General features: G+C 44.2%; 1 protein-coding gene across 6 annotated transcripts in view; it reads left to right on the top strand.

The window, feature by feature from the left end:
• TJP1 (tight junction protein 1) overlaps positions 1 to 19,903 on the top strand; it is a 2,827,266-nt gene that overhangs the window by 474,587 nt on the left and 2,332,776 nt on the right. The gene's annotated exons all lie outside the window — the stretch shown is intronic.

The raw sequence follows: 19,903 nt of genomic DNA, 5'->3' as shown, positions 1-19,903 counted from the left end.
CCTCTGCAGCAGAACGCTCATCGTGTCTTCTGCATCCGGTCCTGGGCCTAAGGAAAAAGGCTTACCATCCTGAATCCAGTCTTCAGCAACACCTATAAAGACAAGAAAGAACAGGTTAGCATTCCGGCATCTGAAAGGCAAAGGCTTACCATCCTGAATCCAGTCTTCAGCAACACCTATAAAGACAAGAAAGAACAGGTTAGCATTCCGGCATCTGAAAGGCAAAGGCTTACCTACTCTTCGTGCGCTCCGGAGGTCTTCACACTGCATTCCGGCATCTGAAAGACAAAAGTTTACCAACTCTTCGCACGCTCCGGAGGCCTTCGGCGCTGCATCCCGCATCTGAAAGACAAAACAAGGTGCGTTTAAAGACATTGGGGAACTTTAATACTCACGTGCCATTACTCCTTTCCACATCTAATCCAGTGGGTATTCCGGCACCCTGTAGCCGCTCCGAACTCGTACCTGCAAAATAAAAAGACAGTTAGAGCGCATAGTGAAGCAGGCAACAAGCGCTTACTTACGTGCTTCCAGGCGCTTCTATTCATCACACGGGCTCCATCTTCAACTCACTTCAGCCCGTCATCCGCCATCGCCGGAACCCTGCAAAACAAGAGACATCTTTACTAAAGACTTTAAAGACATTTGAATGACTCGAAACTTACCGTTCGTGCAGTAAACGACGGACAGCAGTCCTCTGAAGTCAAGAGGCCTGTGCTACCTATCCAGTGAAGAAACTGGTTACAGCACCCTGCCCCGAGGCAGATGGAGAGCTCGGCATTCACTTACCTAAGACATCTTACTCTACACGTCAGGCATACAGTGCACAGAGGTCCAGCCCAAAGAGCCAACTGGGTGCTACACATCACCTTTGAAGATACGGTAGTCGCCCAGTCAAGACCGGCGCCTCTGCGAGAATCAGGTGAGCGTTACACGTTCATACACTCTCACTTCTTTCCTGCTCCTCCTTTTGTCCTTTCGATATCCACTCCTTTCTCCTTGAGCATGACTCTCTTTAGATGACATTGAAACCTCTCCTTTGTGCCTTCAATCATATGCAGCTCCTTGTTCTCGATATATGTTGTACTGATCTCTCTTCTAAACCCTCTGCCTCTTCTCGCTTGCATTCATTCCTTACCTTGCGTATGTGAGTACTGCTCGTTATAGACTCCACCATCATTCATAACCAGGCTGTACATCCTTTCTGTGGGTCTGCGTGTTATTTTACATGATCAATGATCTGGTCCACCCACACACACACAAAACTGTCTTTTCCATCTATGGTCATTGTATTTAATTGCTGTTGTTTTTTTTTAATCAACTTAGCCTTCCTTCTCATTTCATGTTTATACTCCTTATCAATGAATTTCCTATTCCTTATCTTCCATGCACCAACCCATGCTGGCCGCTGCTCATTTATCAGTATCTGTCTCTATAGAATTTTAAATTGAGATCACACAGCGAATGAGCATAGTGCCATGAACCGCCGCCTGCGCCCATTCTGGACTTCGTGGTCCCTGACCCATAGAGGACTGAATTCCATGATCCTTCCAATATGCCGTTTGGTGCGGAATGCAGCTTGCCAGTCTTTACACACTATGTTCAACATTCTACAAAGCAGACACACCCCCGCGGCTCTACGCGTCTCAACGCTACCGCTCGGAGCAGTCTGACGTGTGTTGCCGAAGTTCGCCCGAATCTTCCTTCTGAGTCCTGTTTCCCGATTCCTTGAATCTACTTCCTCCCTTTCCTTTCCTCGGACTTACCTTACGTTTCTTCCGGGATCCTCGCCTGTGCTCGAGTCACGGCGTTCCGTGCCTCCGAGCTCGGACTTAGTCTCCTTCCTGATTCCTGGTACTGGACATCCGACCGCCTCCTGGCGTAGGACCGCCATCCCCACGCTGGAACCAGACGACCAGCACACGGGTCTCTACAAATCCTGGACTGTGCAAAAGAAATCAACAAAGAAGGTCGCAAGCAAGGAAAGACAGGTGAGAAGGGGAGAGACTTGTGACACATAGTGCAATTCGATAAACCTAAGGTATTACCCTAATCAATTCTTTCACCTCCACTCCACACTTTTGTGCCAACCGGTTTACATTGTTATTAATCCTCTGAATTTAGCTGTTAGCCCGAGGAATGCACACATGACTAATTCTATATATTTTCATGAAATGTGAACAGAGGATAGCACAGGGGCAATGTGCTGGTCTTGGAAGCAAGACCACGCAGAGCACCAGAGGTTTGAAGCCCAGATCCGGCTTAGAAACCAAACTCAGGTATTATGCGTGTTCTACAAAACAATTAAATAAATAAATACAATTAAATGTAAAGTTTCCTGTGACAAAAATTACTTCGCATTGTCAGTAAGCATTTTCATTGGATTTCCCTCTCTAGAAAATATATTGTTGAAGAACTGTGTGACAAATGAAGATGTTTGGACTCCCTTTTTCCTCACTTCAAACCGTTTTGGGTAGTAGTCAACCATAATGACCCTAGAACTCTGTTAATTGGACCACATGACATTTAAACTTGGCGTTTGCCATGGACCATTTGGTAATCACAAACAGCCTACATTGGTACGGCATATGTTTAACTATTTATCTTATATGTTTCATAAGATACAGAGTAATTCCAAACAACATTCATAAGAAAGGGAATGTCCCATCTGGCATGATAAATTCAGTATACTCCTCTGATGTGTCCTATAAAACCACTTGTTGATACATTATCTTTAAATGTAGTATGGGAAAATAATGTGGCACTACTGCTTTTGACACCAGTACCTGTATATTTAGGAGGGATGTTAATTCATCCAGGTACATGTATTTAAACTTCCCATGTCCACGCGTACCCTGAAGTCATCACTCATCTTCATTGTTACGATAATTGGAAAAAGCCACAACAATGACTTAATAGGTTTGGTTGTATTTTGTTCACATGGGTCTTGCAAACTTTTTGATACTTCTTCTTGCCATTAATGCAACACTATGTACTTGTATTTTTTAATCAAACGGAATTGCTCTGTAACTTTACTCTACACTTAAAACCCTTCACCAGTCCTATCATGCCCTTAAAAACTTTTCATTTTTTCCTAGATTAGTTTAGCTCATTGTGTGCCACCACTTCTAGAACCTGTTGAATTTAGCAAAGATTTGGTTTTATTCACAATCCTCTTGGTTGTTTCCAACCCCATATCCCTATCCCTTTCCTTGCCTGATACTTCAAAGTTGCCAAGAAGTATCCTTCAAGGTGCACCTGGCATACACCTTTTTTTAAAAATATGTCCAAAATATGTGTTTATTTTTATTTGTTTACAGTAAACCTTTAGTACAACAAAATACAATCCCATTTAACCAACATATAAATGATATCTCAATTCTGATCTCTGTCTAAAATACATGCAATCATCCACTGTAAATAATGACATTTATTATGTGCAAATTACATGTAATTCATGCATTACAAGAATTCATAAATACTTCCTAATCTTACAGGTTTAATTCCTTCAATTTAATCTCAATACATTCTCTAAATTGAATACTGGTGAATCATATCTAAGGGGTTGAGTCTCTTAATAATAAATACCACAGTTCATCATAAAACAAAACGCCATATTATGAATATGACTTTATTTTTATTATTACTGTGTTACACAGTTGTACAAATAACTTTTCGACATGACCCAAATAAAACCACACGAAAAACTACATTTTTCTCTACAAATGCCGTTGTTTCCCACCCCATAAATCATCAACGCATATTAAAATCCTCAATACATATTACCAAAAATCATCAACATGTTACAATTAATACATATTACAGTCCTCCAAAATCAATGCAATCTTTCTTCATAAAAACGTTAAAAGAAATACATGACTCATCATTGCCTCCCATGACCAATGACCACAACACCTCTGCAGTAATGGCAGACCCAAGTCCAGCAGCGGTGAGGGCCATCAACCTCATTACCACCAATGAGTCGCAGCTCGTCAATAGATGTTTAACAGACTTAAGTTGGTTATCTCTGCACAGTCTCCAAAAATGGAGGGTCCGTGGGATGTTAGCCCAGGCTCTGATGATTTCCAACATCTTTACAGAGTTCATTTATACCCAGAAAATAATCCCAAACCAAGGGGTTACCCATGAACTGATTCATATAATTCGGGGGCATAATCCTGAGATAGAATGTATTCCATAAATGGGCCACTGTTGGTTTTAGTAGCGAGATCCAGAGCCACAGCAAGCCATCTGTCTGCAACAGAGTTGATGTTAGCCAAAGCACAATCTTGCATAAAAGCAAGCTTTGTCCAGGCTGTTTTTAGAATGAGATAACTGAAGGTGTCAATTGGAGCATTAACCAGTTTCCAGTGAGTGTTAAGGCAAGATAACTGGAATCTTGCCAAACAAGAAACAATACTAAATTCAAGGTAAATCCTCTGGAACGGAGTACGTACAGGGAGTCAAAACAGTTTCTTTAACAGCACAGAGTCAAGCGTAATCACTTCAGTGAGGTTACCAAAGGCCCAATATTCAGCTCCATAGATAAGAATCGGAAGAAGCTTAGCCAGATATAGTTGTGACAGTATCCCTATGGAATAGCCCACTCCATTACGGGCTAGTTTACCAAGAACCCCTCGAACCTAGGAACATTTTAACTTGACATACTCTAGGTGTCGAAGACCAAGTGACTTACAGTCAATATAAATGCCCTCACAAACCACCTCTAGAATATTTCCCTCTAAGTGCCAATGTGCACTTTTCATTTTTCAAAAAGGAGGAGAAAAATACATGACCTTGGTTTTGTTAGTATTTACATCCAGAGTCCGAGAATTTGTTTAGCTGATTTAAGGAAGCCTGTAAACTAGTCTGAGTGAGGTCCAAATGCACGATATCGTCAACATAACCCATCCACTGTAGAGGTGTATTTCCCAGTTTTGGGCAATGGATGTTGGATTAATTAATGTCGCTCCCATATCTGCTAAATAGAGATTAAATAGGAGGGGCGCTAAAATGCATCCCTGCTTTAATCCCTGCTCCATAGGAATCCAAGTGGACATCCTACCTAATCGATCAAGTCTGATCTTAACCTTTGTGTTAGCATGTAAAGAGATGATCATTGAGGGCAAGGCAGCTGGAATATTCCAGTCAAAGCCTATTCCTGTTGACTGAATCGAAGACCGCACTATTATTAATAAATGCCACATAGACAAGTCTCTGGCGGATATGCCATGGCTGCTGAATAACCGTCAGCAAGGCAAGGCAATTGGTTGTCGTACAAAGTCCCTTCTGGAAGCTTGTTTGATTTAGTGGAATGAGCTTAGAGGCTTCAGCCCAATTCCATAGTTCATTTGACAATAGGCTGGCAAACGTTTTTCATGAAGAGTCTAACAGGGCTAACAGGCGATAATTACGCGGGTCAGCGTAATATGACTTTTAAAAATATATCTCCTTCAACCCTCATGCATATTAACTAACTAACTAAATAAATAAATACTTGTATAGCGCAACGCTAACCCAAGGGTCTCAGGGTGCTCACATGGACAAACAACAAGGAACACAAAGCAGACCAAGGTGTTAAGGGATTAAGAAGTCACTTAAGTGAAAAGTGACTAGTGGAGTCATTTCAGAGTGTCAGAGTTTATTACTTATTGTTCAACTTAGGCTTCAAAAAGAAATGCCTTGAGACATTTCCTAAACTGCTGCAATGTCACACATTGTTTTAAGTATAGCGGAATCGCATTCCAATTTTTCAGAGCCCAGGCGGCAAAACTTGCCCGCACAATTTCTTCATGGTTGTGCGTGGCTGAGTCAGTAACATCTGACTATTTGATCACAGAATCTGCTTTGGTATAGCCTTTTTTTATCTGGTTTTAAGGTATTCTGGTGCATCACCTGAAAGACATTTGAAGATGATGACTAGCCCTTTAAAGTTTTGTCGTTGCTCTACAGACAGCCAGTGTAGCCTCTTCCGATGTTCTCTAATGTGGGATTTGCGACTTAGCCCAGAAACAGCCTGAACCACACCATTTTGTATAGTCTGAAGCAGTGGTCGAAGTGTATGAAAAGAAGTAGTGGAGCTATGTTCCCTACTGGTCTGCACCGCTCCCCGTAAACCCCATCGCCACACCCCCTCCCATGCACAATATAAACCCCCAGATGCATGCGCCTGCAGTTTAAGGGAATGTTCAGTGCACTGCACTGAAAGTGCAAGTTTCAACTGCTTCCTACACTTTTATTTTAAATTGAAACTGTTCCGGAACAGTTTCTTTTTAAAATAAAAGTATAGGAACGGTAAACCTTCATTAAAAAAAGTAGAGGAGCACCGCTCCCGACCGCTCCTGCCCACTTCGACCACTGGTCTGAAGGCTTCTAATATTGCCCTTAAAAGTTCCCATGAGGAGGCTGTTGCAGTAGTCTAACTTAGTTTTGACTATAGCTGCTGCAATTGACGCTCTATTAGGTTCTGATAGATAAGGACGTATTTGCCATAGAAGATGTATCAAGAAGGCGCATGATGATTTCAGGTACGATACATGCTTCTGAAAACAGAGGTGAGCATCAAAGAATACTCTGAGAGTTTTTACATAATCGGATAACAGGATGTTATTGTCACCTATTTCAAAAGCCTTATATCGAGTGTCCACGTTTTTCAGCCTGTAGGGTCTACTAATGAAAGCTCTGCTTTCTTGTCATTAACGGCAAGAGAATTTAGGGCCATCTACTTCTGGATTGCCCCATAATCATCCTTATAGATCCCAGATAGTCTAACAACTCTATGGGTATCGTCGGCATAGTTGGTGAATTGTATACCCATAGATTTAAGCAGGTCACATAGGAATTTGATATATATATTAAAAAGCAACGGGGATAGACACGATCCCTGGGGACACCACAGATGACAGGAACCTTCTGAGACTGTGAGGTTCCCTTAGCAACGCAGGCACTTCTAGGGCCCAAGAAGGATTTTAACCATAGCACTGCTTCTGGGGAACATAGACCTATTTTTTGGAGTCTCTTTGCTAGGAGGTTGTGATTGACCAAGTCAAACGCAGAGGACAGGTCCAACAGGAGCAGTAATGCAGAGCTTCCTTGCTCTATAATTTCCATTATACTGGCTTTCAAATCTAAGAGGGCCGTCTTGGTTCCATGATTGATTCTGAAACTGGACTGTTCTTTGGCCAGGATGTTATTTGTTTCGACAAATGCTTGAAATTGTGTGTAGCTATTTTGTGGAATATTTTAAGTATAAACAGAACATTTGTGATAGGGCAGTAATTTTCTGGTAGCAGGGGGTCTAGATTTTCCTTCTTTAAGAGTGGAGTAATCCAGGCTTCCTTGATGACAATGGGAACAACACCCTCATCAAAGGAGCAGTTAACAAGTTCTGTCACCCATGGTGTAAGTATATTTGCAAATTCCTTAAAGAGGGTTGTAGGAAATATATCCCCCTTACACGACGTTGGCTTGATCCCTTCAATAATCAGCAAAACGTCTTGTTCCATAATTTTGGTGAAGGTAAAGGGTTTTATGGTTTGAACAGACTCATCCAAATTTGGGGACACTGTGTCCTCCACTAGACATTGTGACTCTATTGTCTTCCTAATGCGCGCTTGTGAAGTTGGATTTTCTACCAGTAGTCATCCAGTATATCCTGACACCAGTCATCATTAATATTTAGTCTGGGTTCAGTGGAAGGGCCTTTACGTTCTTTAAGAACTGAAAAGAGTTCTTAAGATTTCATAGAGGCTTTTTCAATTCTATTGTTAAGGGATAATCGTTTGGCTTACAATGTCAGATCCTTATACTCCTTGACTGATAATTTATATGCAGTCAGAGTAAGAGGGGAGGGATGATTACGCCAGTGGCGTTCACATTTCCTTTTATTTTTCCTGGCAAAAATGTATTTGGTAGAAAAACTAAGTTTATAGCCTTTTTGTTTCTTATTTTTTGAGGGGCGGAGGGGAGCAAGAATATCAGACGCTTTAGTGGTTGCATCCCTAAAGGCAGCAGTAAATTCTTCCAGTGAAAGTCCTCCACCCAAAGGTGGTAGTAGAGGTTGTATAGTTGACTGGAAGGCATCAGCCGTGATATTTTTTATGTTGCGTATTTCACCGGGTGGAGCTATTTCGTTCGGCACATTCTCAAGTTTTAGTGGTAGTTTAAAGTGTACCAAGAGGTGGTCCGAACATGGGCATGTTTCTACATTCTGTAGAGTAAGCTCCATATTTTTGGCTAATATCCATTTGAGTATGTTTCCGGCTTTTTGAGTTGGTTTTTCCACCAAATGTGAGAACCCAAGGCATGATAATGTTTGCAATAAGGCTTGGGCCTCCGTATCCTGGAAGTTATTGGCCCAGAGGTTAAAGTCCCCTAACATGGCAACAGCAGTATTGGTTCTGCATGAGCCTCCAATAAGTGCCAGTAGTTGTTCGTCAACGAGAGGAGTACTTCGTGGTGGCCTATATAGGATTATTAGGCTCAATTAATGTGTTGCATCAATGTTAAGTTTAAGTTGGAGTGCTTCGCACAGATCCAATTGAGGGGGTGTGGAGATATAGAAGTCCAGAGTTGATCTAAAAATCATTGCCACCCTGCCACCTCGACCAGTTTTACGATCGGTATGTAGGCATTTACAACCATCAGGTCTAGCAACTGCTATGGAATGTAGTGCTGCATCGTGGAGCCATGTCTCAGTTAAAATGAGAATGTCAAAGTTATTCTCCACGATGCTGTCACCAATTTCCATGGCATGCATCACCATGGAACGTGTGTTCAAAAGTCTGCATTTAATGGTATGTTATTTTCCTTTGGAAATTACATTGGTATCTTTTTAATTTTGGGGGCATTTTCCACACAGTTCGCTAGTAATGTAATGTGTTAATAGTGGTTCCATGTGTTAATATCTCTGCAAAAATATTGCCATACAAAAATATCACCATATTTTTCCGCCGATATTGAGGCATGGACCCTGCGGGGGACACCCCTGCAACCTCCACATTATTTTTAAAATGTGCTGGGGACACCCCCGCAACCCACTCTCCCACAAATTATCCCCCCAAAAAATATTGCCTATGTCGTTCCAGGGGTTCATATATACGGCAATATTTTTGGTGGAGATAGTATGTAGGGATGCTTTAATAGTAGCATTAGGAACTGTGCTTTATCCCATTAATTAGCTATAGTGGATGGGGAGGTTAGGTCATGCCCCTTCCGAGGTTTGGCCCGAAGCAAGTCATTGTCCATGTTTGTGTGGCTTATTTCGTCTGCTTCTAATCGAAGGCGTGCTCTGCGATTCCTCTGTACAGAGGAAATAAGGTCACATTGACTATTTTCCTATGTATAGATTTTGATACCTAAAGCACAGGTGTGTGCTATAAACTAATATAAAGAAGCAGGTGGAATAAAAAAGAAGAGTAACAGAACAGAGCACTCACCGGAAGCGAACCGGAGCAAACCGGCCCCTGCACGCCGGCGCGCGCACGTATATAAAATAATGTTATCAAATGGTTTAGTGTTTCAGTCAGATCCTCCTGTGTTAAAGCACTAGAGCAGCTATACATTGGAAACGCACGGCCTACCAACCTAAAGACGGCATGACGGGAAGAGGGGGTGCAATAAAACTACCTACACACTCGCAATTACCTCGCAAGGTACAGCTGATGTGCATACAGTCTACCGTTCAGCATGGTGGCGTCTGGGTGGAGGAAGGACACCATTAAAAGAGTCCCCCCAAGAGGTGATGGGTCCGGGAGATGCCTCCGCCTGGAATGCTAAGAAGGACGCAGTGCTGCGACTGTTTTCCTGCAGCCAAAACTGAATGTACCCTGTCCTTGGGGAGGGCGTTGTTGGTCTTCTGGGTGCGGTAGGATAGTATGGGAATCCGTGGGGTCTTCCTATGGTTTAGAATTAGCTCCGGCCAGTAAATGGCCCAACCCCTATTGGCTTCTGAAGGGACCATATAGAATAAACCCAAAAGGATGGATGGTAAGAAATGTGTATATATTCGGCTTTGGCAGTACTTTTTTGTGTGGTCATACTAATCAAGCATTATTGTGTGGCACTGGATTGTGTTGTATTGTTTTCCATTAGGCACTGGTGGGGGATGGGGGATTGAGCGAGAAGGGGTTGCCCCACCTGGGTCTGCATTCAGATCCCCATTCCCCCACCTCCCGTTTGTTTATTTCATTATTTATACCCTGCACAGCGACAAGATTGAACAGCAGGTTCTAGACCCTGGTGTCTGCAAAGTCGAGAAATTGTATTGTGCCCCATGAGCTGCCCCTGGGCCCCCTCACCAAAATCTGCCCGCACCAGTGCAATTATGGCGTTTCAAGATAACACCGATACAGATAGAGTGCAGGTATTTTTAACAGCTGGGGTGCCTGCACGCACAGCTTGCTGGCCTCTTCTTGTTGGCACAGGGACTAGTCGCTCCACCTCCCTCGCCAGGTCCCCCGCCACTCAAGTTCCTTAGTTTCAAATCACACTCTTTAATCGGGGTGCCGATGTCACCAAGGCCAGCGTGGTAAACATGTGACATCATTCCAGCCATCTTGCCTACAACATTACCCAAGTACACACCTTTCCACCCTCCGCTGACCTGGGCACTGGGGTACCATCAGAAAAAGCAACACCCCTCTTTTATCCAAGCTCTGTGAGGGGCTTGTTTCTGAGTGTGGCTGTGTGACTGAGAGGTGCATGGCTGGGCTCGCGGGGTCTCTGTGCCCTGGGGTGTCCTGGGGACTGAGGAAAAGGTTGAAATGTGCACGGCTGGGCTCGCGGGTCTCTGGACCCTGGGGCGCCCTGGGGACTGTGGACCAGGTTGAAATGTGCATGGCTAGGCTCACGGGGTCTCTGGGGACTGTGGGCCAGGTTGAAATGTGCAGGACTAGGCTCACGGGGTGTCTGGGGACTGTGGGCTAGGTTGAATTGTGCAGGGCTGGGCTCGCGGATCTCTGGACACTTGGGCGCCCTGGGGACTGTGGAGCAGGTTGAAATGGGCAGGGCTGGGCTCGCGGGGTCTCTGCGCCCTGGGGTGCCCTGGGGACCAGGTTGAAATGTGCAGGGCTGGGCTTGCGGGGTCTCTGCGCCCTGGGGTGCCCTGGGGACCAGGTTGAAATGTGCAGGGCTGGGCTCGCGGGGTCTCTGCGCCCTGGGGTGCCATGGGGACCAGGTTGAAATGTGCAGGGCTGTGCTAGCTGGGTCTCTGGACCCTGGGGCGCCCTGGGGACTGTGGACCAGGTTGAAATGTGCAGGGCTAGGCTCACGGGGTGTCTGGGGACTGTGGGCCAGGTTGAATTGGGCAGGGCTGGGCTCGCGGGGTCTCTGCGCCCTGGGGTGCCCTGGGGACCAGGTTGAAATGTGCAGGGCTGGGCTTGCGGGGTCTCTGCGCCCTGGGGTGCCCTGGGGACCAGGTTGAAATGTGCAGGGCTGGGCTCGCGGGGTCTCTGCGCCCTGGGGTGCCATGGGGACCAGGTTGAAATGTGCAGGGCTGTGCTAGCTGGGTCTCTGGACCCTGGGGCGCCCTGGGGACTGTGGACCAGGTTGAAATGTGCAGGGCTAGGCTCGCAGGGTCTCTGGGGACTGTGGGGCAGGTTGAAATGTGCAGAGCTGGGCTCGCGGGTCTCTGGACACTGGGGCACCCTGGGGACCGCAGACCGGGTTGAAATGTGCAGGGTTATGTCACGGGGTCTCTTGGGACTGTGGGCCAGGTTAAAATGTGCAGGGCTGGGCTCGCGGGGTCCCTCTGGACCCTCCCTGGGATGCCATGTGGACTGTGGGCCAGGTTGAAATGTGCAGGGCTAGGCTCGCGGGTTCTCTGGGGACTGTGGGCCAGGTTAAAATGTGCAGGGCTGGGCTCGCGGGGTCTCTGTGCCCTGGGGTGCCCTGGGGACCAGGTTGAAATGTACAGGGCTGGGCTCGCGGGGTCCCTCTGGACCCTAGGGTGCCGCTGTGCCCTGGGGACTGTGGACCAGGGTGAAATGTGAAGGGCTGGGCTCAAGAAAGTTCACGGATAAGTTCCGCTTTGCCGCTCGAGAGGACTGCTTTTTGTGGCCCGCTACCAACATTATCAATGGACCACTTAGCGTTTTGATTGACATTTGCACTGCACCCGCCCACGAAACGGCGTGGTTTGCCTTCATTAAATTGGGCTTGCATGCACACAGCAGGTTCATGGATAAGTTCCGCTTTGCCGCTTTGCCGCAGCGACTCAGCAGCTCCGTGAGGGACTCATCACGCTGTATTTATAGTTACACCTATTAGCAAACCTTGCTTGGGTAAGCTATAGTGCAAGTCGCTTATTGGCATTTTCTGGTATTTATTGAGCCATTTGTAAATTGGTGTGTAGACTGCTTTTCCTTCATGGCGTATTCCAGGTACACATTAAAATCAAATATGCCTCCAAGTTTTCCCGAAAACAAGACTCCAGTTCCCACACTCGTGACTGGAGCAGTGAGTGGAGCAGTACACACTGCACATACAGTAATTAATGTAACCCCTTACAGCTCCAAACCTCCCGGGCGGGCATCTGGCTATGTTTTTACAGTCCCTCCTGCAGGAGCGGTGGCGACTGCGCCAGCCTTCCATGCGGCAAAAGCAGACAATCTTGATCTGGACTCTACATCTGTGGCGGGTGGTAAACAACGGTGCCTGTCTGACCAAACCATACTAGATTCAGTGAGGGGTCACGTGGTGACTCACAAACATGCTAGACTGCCCGTGCTGTCCCCGATTCTATTTCCGACTGACAATGGAGAGTGCTCAGGCATCTCCATTTACCCCAGTCAGTGTGAGTCCCCCATTTACATAATGCAAGACATTGCCTCGCTTAAGGTATCAATGGGTCGATCGACCTCCACTCTCTCCATATCCTCTGCCACCTTACCTTCTTTTGTCCCTCCAACACCTCGAGGGCCTGCGAAACCAAACCCAGAGGCCTTTGCCCCGCCAGCAGTGTTTGCTAACTATCCCCGTGGCTTTGAACTAGCACTTAAGCTATTAACACCTCGGTACTAACGTTGGTCAAATTGTTTGAAGTACTGGACCATAGGTTAGCATCTCAAGCCGCACTCTTGACCGACCTGGCATCAAGGATTAGTGTAAATCACGTCTTGCTGTCTGAACATATACTGAAATGTGATGCCACTAAGGGAGCAATTCAAGTTTCCTCGCTCCCTGTGTTTGAAGACGTTACTTGTCCGCTACCAGTAGCTTCATTATCAGAGATAATCAATGTCGAGAAAGACACCTCATACATTGATCTCTCGGAAGATTCAGGTAGCACTGGCGAGGCTGAAGTGGTGGCTCCTAGATCGCCTTCGGTTCACCGTTTAGCGGGCAATCTGCTACACACAAAAAAAAATTGGCTAAAAGTCATATTAAGGGACCGCATGCCATAGCTAAAAAATAAAAAAATATGTCCAGTATAAGAACGCCAAAAAATACTCTAAATGCTTTTTTCCAAGCTATTGGTGGCTCTGCTACGCTTCCGATCAAAAAGAAGCCACCGGCAGGTTCTAAACCGATGATTGGTCTGCCTGAAGTAATTCCAGTGAGTGTAGCCCCTGTGAGGAATCCTGGAGCTGTAATCTCAACTGAGGATGCTTCACTGCTAGCCCCTACTTCTCACTCTCCCTTGAACCAACTGATTGACTCCATCAAGAATGCAGAGACCATGAAAGTCACAGCAGTGGGCCAGAGCGTCTCACACAACTAGGAGCCCCCATGTGCAAGAGCCTCAGGTGTGAGCTCAGCAAACAAAAAAACAGTCTCTTTTCGGCAACCCCTCAGCCACCCCACTTTGGTTCATGGAGGCCAACCAACAGGGACAATTGAATCCATAAAGCACATGATAGAGACTTATTAGTTGGAACGTGCTCCGGTTCATGAAGTACTTGTGAAAGCTCCAGTCGATTTCAATTCTGGTATGCACAGAATAAATGAAACCTTAGAAACTGCACATCCTCCACAACCCTCTGACGTGGCAAGATTTGATAATCAAAACTATCCGTTACCATCCCTGAATTTGACGCCTCGTACTACCGACATGCATTTTGCGCGTCTGGCACCCAACTCAGGAAAATTGGTACAGTCAAGGGGTAGTGATGCCCACTCATTTACATTAAAATGTAGAGAGGGAAACTCCCCATCATATGATTTAAATAGAAAGAGTGTACTGAATATGTTCAGTTCTGTGAGTTCTTTGCAAGCCATCACCTCACAAGTCATTGAACAAATTGAATTTATTGCAGATACAACGCAATCAATAATTCGATTATGGATTCCCTCTGGGGTGGTTGCAAATTTAATACGGCAAGCAAAGATGCCGTTGTTCGAAATGGGCTTTTTACTGGCAGAAGACCGTGCCAGGGCAAGCGATAAACCTCACACAATCATGCATAAAACAAACATTTACCAACGCACTCATTCATGTGAAAATAGAGACATGAGAGTGCAAGCGGGTATGTGCCAGTAACCATCATTGATAGTACCGTCCAAAGATGTATTCATTGCATGCTGAAATACTAGGGGGAGTGCTCATTTACAAGCTGCCATTCAAAATGTTCCACATGTGTTTCAAATCATTGCCTTACAGGAAACTTGGTTAATAACATCCCCAGCTTGGGATGGCTATGATACTGTTTTATCTCCGGCTCGGTGGCCTGGAGGGAGGCCCGCATCTGGTTTACTAGTGGCTGTGAACTTGAAATTGGGTCTCTCTATTGCAGAGTGGGGGGTAGTAAGTGATCACATTTTGTTGGTTAAAATCACATATGGTCTGAAAAGATTTGCCTTAGTAAACCTGTATCGAAATCCAGCGGCTTTAACAGATGAGGCTTTTTATGCAGGGTTAAATCGCATGTTACATCTGATTCACATTGCCAGCGACATTACTCATACTATTATCTTGGGGCATCTAAATTTAGATTGCTTGAACACCAAACCCCACATGCAACAGGTACAGGCTTGGTCTTCTTTCATGGCAGAAAGACAATTTATAATGGTGAATGGGGCAATCCAGGGAGACATCCCTGCACAAACAACTTGGTTTCATAATAACACTGTGTACAAACGACTATATATATGTCGATCAAATGTTATTCAAGTATTTGCATCACCTAGAGATTCTTACTTTACCATCTAGTAATCACAAACTACTGTCCTTGACTGTTGCTGGCCATCAACAACACTCTAGAGATCATATTTCCAACCAGTGTTTGTCGACAAATGTGGTTAGAAACAGAATAAGATGGACCATTCCTAAACTTGCATCTTTTAGGTACAATCTGGAAAGAAATGTGAATTTGGTTGCTCCAGCACCCTACACAGAGTTACTAGCACCCTATATTAACACCATAACCATCATGAGGCATGGCCGTTTGAATCATAAACATGCATTTGACTCTGAGATTTCAATTAAGCGAGCAGCATATCTGAAACAGAGAAGACATCTGCTAGCTATGCGATCCTTGACTTGTCAGCAGGATTTGAATAACGCCAAATGTATTTATAAGAACTGGCTAAAGTCCCATAAACAAATAATGTTCCAACATGATAGTGAAAACATGGGACAGCAACGGCAAATAAAAATTCTGCTGAGATCTGGCAACTATTGAATACTCACTCTTCCTTTAGTCAAGCGGATGCCCAACTGATTGTGAAAAATGAAAACACGTGGATTGAGTACTACACCAGTTTCTACAACGATCCAAGCTTTAACAGCTTGCAGTGTGAGCCCTCCACCTATACAAGTTGATCTTTGGATTTCTCCTTGACAGACACTGAAGAGTTGATTTCACGTGCCAGTTCGTCTAGGGCTACAGGGCCAGATGGACTTACAAATTGCATGTTTAAGGCAAATGTCTTTGAATGGGCGCTGATCTTGTATCAAATTTTCCAACATATAATAAAATACCAACAAGTGCCGAAGTCTTGGAAAACCTCTGTGATCATACCATTATTTAAAAAGGGGGATCGCATGTCACCCAAAAACTATCGTCCAATCGCACTGTTGGATGCGCCAGGGAAAATCTTCACAAAGCTGGTACTCAGAGACTTTAACTCCTGGACACTAACCAATGATCTACGTGATCCGAACCAGACTGGTTTTGTCCCAAGTATGGGTACGCGTGTTAATTTAATATGCCTAAATGCAATCAAGGCTCAGTGCCAATCCATGAGGCAACCTGTATTTTTTGCATTCGTGGATTTGCACTCCGCGTTTGATTCCATTTCACGAGTTAAATTATTCGAAAATTAAGGCGAGAAAACTGCCCACATATTTTTTTTTATTGTTGCATATGATTAACATTAACCTTTTACAATGATTTCATCATGTATCCAAATCTTTCATTATGTCATACTAAAAAACATTTTTTTAAACAAAATAAAATATACATGCACTCCAGATTTAAAGTTAAAGAAAATACTTTCCCACCCAAAACAGGAGAAGACAGTACCCTGATGACATATGATCTCCTTTTGCAATTGGTCAGGCAAACAGTTGCAGTGAATGTCAGAAAAATTCTGAGACGTTTCCCGAAGCAAATTCAGCTGTCCAGTATAGTGATAGTTAGTTTCAAACTTAATCCTGATTTTCAGGCTAAGACTCAATTTTACAGCTCTCCAATATCTGTATCACTGAGATTGTAATTTCCTGTGAATTACCACCAATAAATCTTTCCCACCAGGATTCTTGTGTAGAGTATAGAGCAGAATGAGCGAATTTACTAAAGAGATGTTGTCTAGCTTCTGCTGTGCCTTCACAAAACAGCAGTAGGTGTTTAATAGACTGCCGTTCTGGGTTTTCACAGATCTTGCAGAGCTTTACTGCCTGATTGCCCATTCCTCTTTTTGCTAAAACTTCTCCTGTTTTGGTAACATTCAACCTCACCCTTAAGAACTTGCTCCCAATTCTCCAGTCAGGGAATCTTACTAGGTATTTATTCAAAACACCCAATTTCCGGTCTGTCATCTGGAGAGGGTTTGGGCGGGTGCATGTTCTTATTCTCTCAATAGTATGGATCCAGTCCATTTCGTCCCATTTATTTTTTGCTTTCATCGGATCTTCAAGTAAAAGCTTAATCTCAATGTCAGTATTCAGCATTGATTTTTCCACCAACAGCTTTAAATTGTCCAAGATGGGCGATTTTCCTGACTTCATATGGGCATCTAGTGAGTCTTCTTGAGCGGTGATGATCTTTTGCCAGAGTGATATTAATTTCCAACCTGCTTGTGATGCAAGAGACTTAAGGCCTAATTCAAAACGGAGATTGTCTATTGATAAACTCAAAGGCAGCCCTAATACATGCTGCCAAACGAGGCCTTCCCATCCATGCCACTGTATGTCCCACAAGTGAGGTTTTGCCTCCAATCCACACAGTAAGATCAGGACAATTTTTGCTTGATAGAATTTTAATACTGGGATAATGGAAAATCTTGCATATTTCCCAAGTATCTTTTTCATCTGGGCCGTCAGAGGTTTAAGCTTCAGGGACATTTCAAGCTCCATCTTATACACGGCTGGATTAGCAAATATGTTATAGCCAAGATAGACCAACTCTTCTACTCTCATTATTCTCTCTCCCCCCAATGACCAATGGTGGTAGGTGACATGTTTATTTTTCTTTCTGTTCACTAAGATTTTAGATTTTGTAGGGTTAATTGAGAGCCCATTTATATTCACATAATTGAAGAGTCCATCCAACAGTCGCTGTAATCCTATCGCAGTTCTATCTAGGATAACAACATCATCTGCGTAGGCGAGCCAGTGTAGTTTAACCCCATTTAATACTGGGCTCGCTAATGCAAAGGGAGCTAAAAAGTCCCCCATATCAGATATATAAAGATTGAAAAAAAATGGAGCCCCTAAACAACCCTGCCTCACCCCCCAGTTTACCCTCACTGGTTCTGATAAATGGCCGTCTTCATCCAACCGTACTCTGTTGTTATTCTACCTGTGGAATTCCATCAACATGCCCAATAATCCTTCTGGAATTCCCTTTGATCTTAATTTCTGCCAAAGCCTTCCTCCATCCACCTGGGCAAAGCCCATTGATTGCGGTGGAAAGCCCCTTCCTGAAGCCTGTCTGGCATCTTGATATAATCTTTGCCTTTCTTTCCCAAGCCTCCAATTCACCTAACAGTAGCTTCATGAAGATTTTGCTATCAATGTCCAGGAGGGCAATAGGACGATAGTTTGCTGCCACCGTCCTATCTCCCCCCTTGAACAGAGGAATTATAGTTGCAGAGCTCCATGATGAAGGAAATTGCTTTCTGGCTATGATCTCCAAGAAAAGCCAGTTAAGAAATTTTGACCACAAGTCCGGGCCTATTCCTCATTACTTGATAGGTGAGACCATTCGGACCTGCTGCTTTTGCGGAAGATCCTTTCATAATCAAGTCTTTGATGAGGGTTTCGTCGAATGACAATTGCCAGTTTATCTGCATATTATGTTCAAATATAGTTTTAATCGGTTTCCCGAAAACAAATTTTAAATTGCTAATCTAGTCTTCTTCTTTAACCAAATTACAAAGCTGGATTGCCGAATTTCCCTCAAGTTTATGAATGACAGACCAGAAATCCTTTGAATTCTTTTTTGTGAGTAAATCCAACATATGTTCACCATCTCGCTGATGTCTGATTATTTTCCTTGATATGGACCTGTCGTTGTAGTTTCCTCTCAGCAATCTTATCTCATCTTTGAACGCCTCCATATTCCCTTTGTGGTTTTTTTTTAATCAACCGTAGATTCCTATTATGTTCTTTTTTATTCACCATGGTCTCTTCATCAAATATATGTTTATGCATATGTTTAGGGCCGTCCCCACTTATTCTTGGCGGACAAATTGACCAGATGAATTTTGAGAAACCTGAGGGTGAACAGTTTTCAAGTTGGAGGGATTCCGGCAGGGCTATGAGTTTCTCATTTAGTTTCAACCCCCCTGCTTTATATTTGTGGATTCAGACTCTTCCCTTCCTACATTCCAGTTTTTGTTTGTCTCTCAACTTTATTTCTGATAGTACTTCTGGGAATGAGAGTTCTAACCTCAATTGGTCACTGCCACCCCCCTCACGGATGGCTAGCGTTACCTTTTGTTCAAATAGTGAGTATGAAATAAAAAGGTAGTCTAGCGTTGAAAACACTGCACCTTGGATTCCCGACGGTTTTGCAGGTATATCACCAGGTATGTTTCCTTTTGCCTTTTTTAGATCCCACATACTAAAGAAGTCTATCCATGAGTGACCATTCTCTGTCCCCCTCCGTCCTCCTTGATTTGTTTGTTCTTTCGATAAATTTAGACATTGGGAATTCAAGTCCCCTCCTAATATTATTTTAGCCTCTGGAAACAATGTTAGCGCCTTTTCTAGGGCCTGTGCTAGTTTTTCCAAAAATGCAGCCAGGCCTGAACACATGGGGTTCCAGTAGATATTGCCAATTATCAGCTCCACGACTTGTTGAGAGCTCTTCAACGTCGCTTTACAGAATTGAAGCCCTTGTATCTTACAATCAATGGTGTGTATATCCCTAAATTTAGAGTTCTTAAGAGCTATCAGCATCCCCCCACTCGGCCTCCCTCTAGCTTTTTGAGATGCGGCTTGTGCCTCTACAAGGAAACCCTCTATTGCTATATGGTTTACCATCCAAGTTTCCTGTAGCATGATAGCATCTCCCTTCCCAAAAAGGAAATTTTTTCGTGAGCTTGGAGAGGATGTTATTTGGGCCCGGCGTGTTCCAACAGAACATTTTTAAACCGTCATTTTCAAAGAGGTTTTTGTGCCAGACCGAGTTTCTGCAAAACCTCCGTGAGAATATCCGGGAGCAGAGATAGCACATTTCCATTTAAGGTTGCCCCCGAATCTACTGATGCATTTGTTGCCAATTCAGAATTTGACTTG

Source organism: Ambystoma mexicanum, chromosome 11, assembly GCF_040938575.1.
Source record: "Ambystoma mexicanum isolate Mex_15411 chromosome 11, UKY_AmexF1_1, whole genome shotgun sequence".
NCBI classification, from domain to species: Eukaryota; Metazoa; Chordata; class Amphibia; order Caudata; family Ambystomatidae; genus Ambystoma; species Ambystoma mexicanum.
This window is presented reverse-complemented; position numbering and strand designations above follow the sequence as displayed.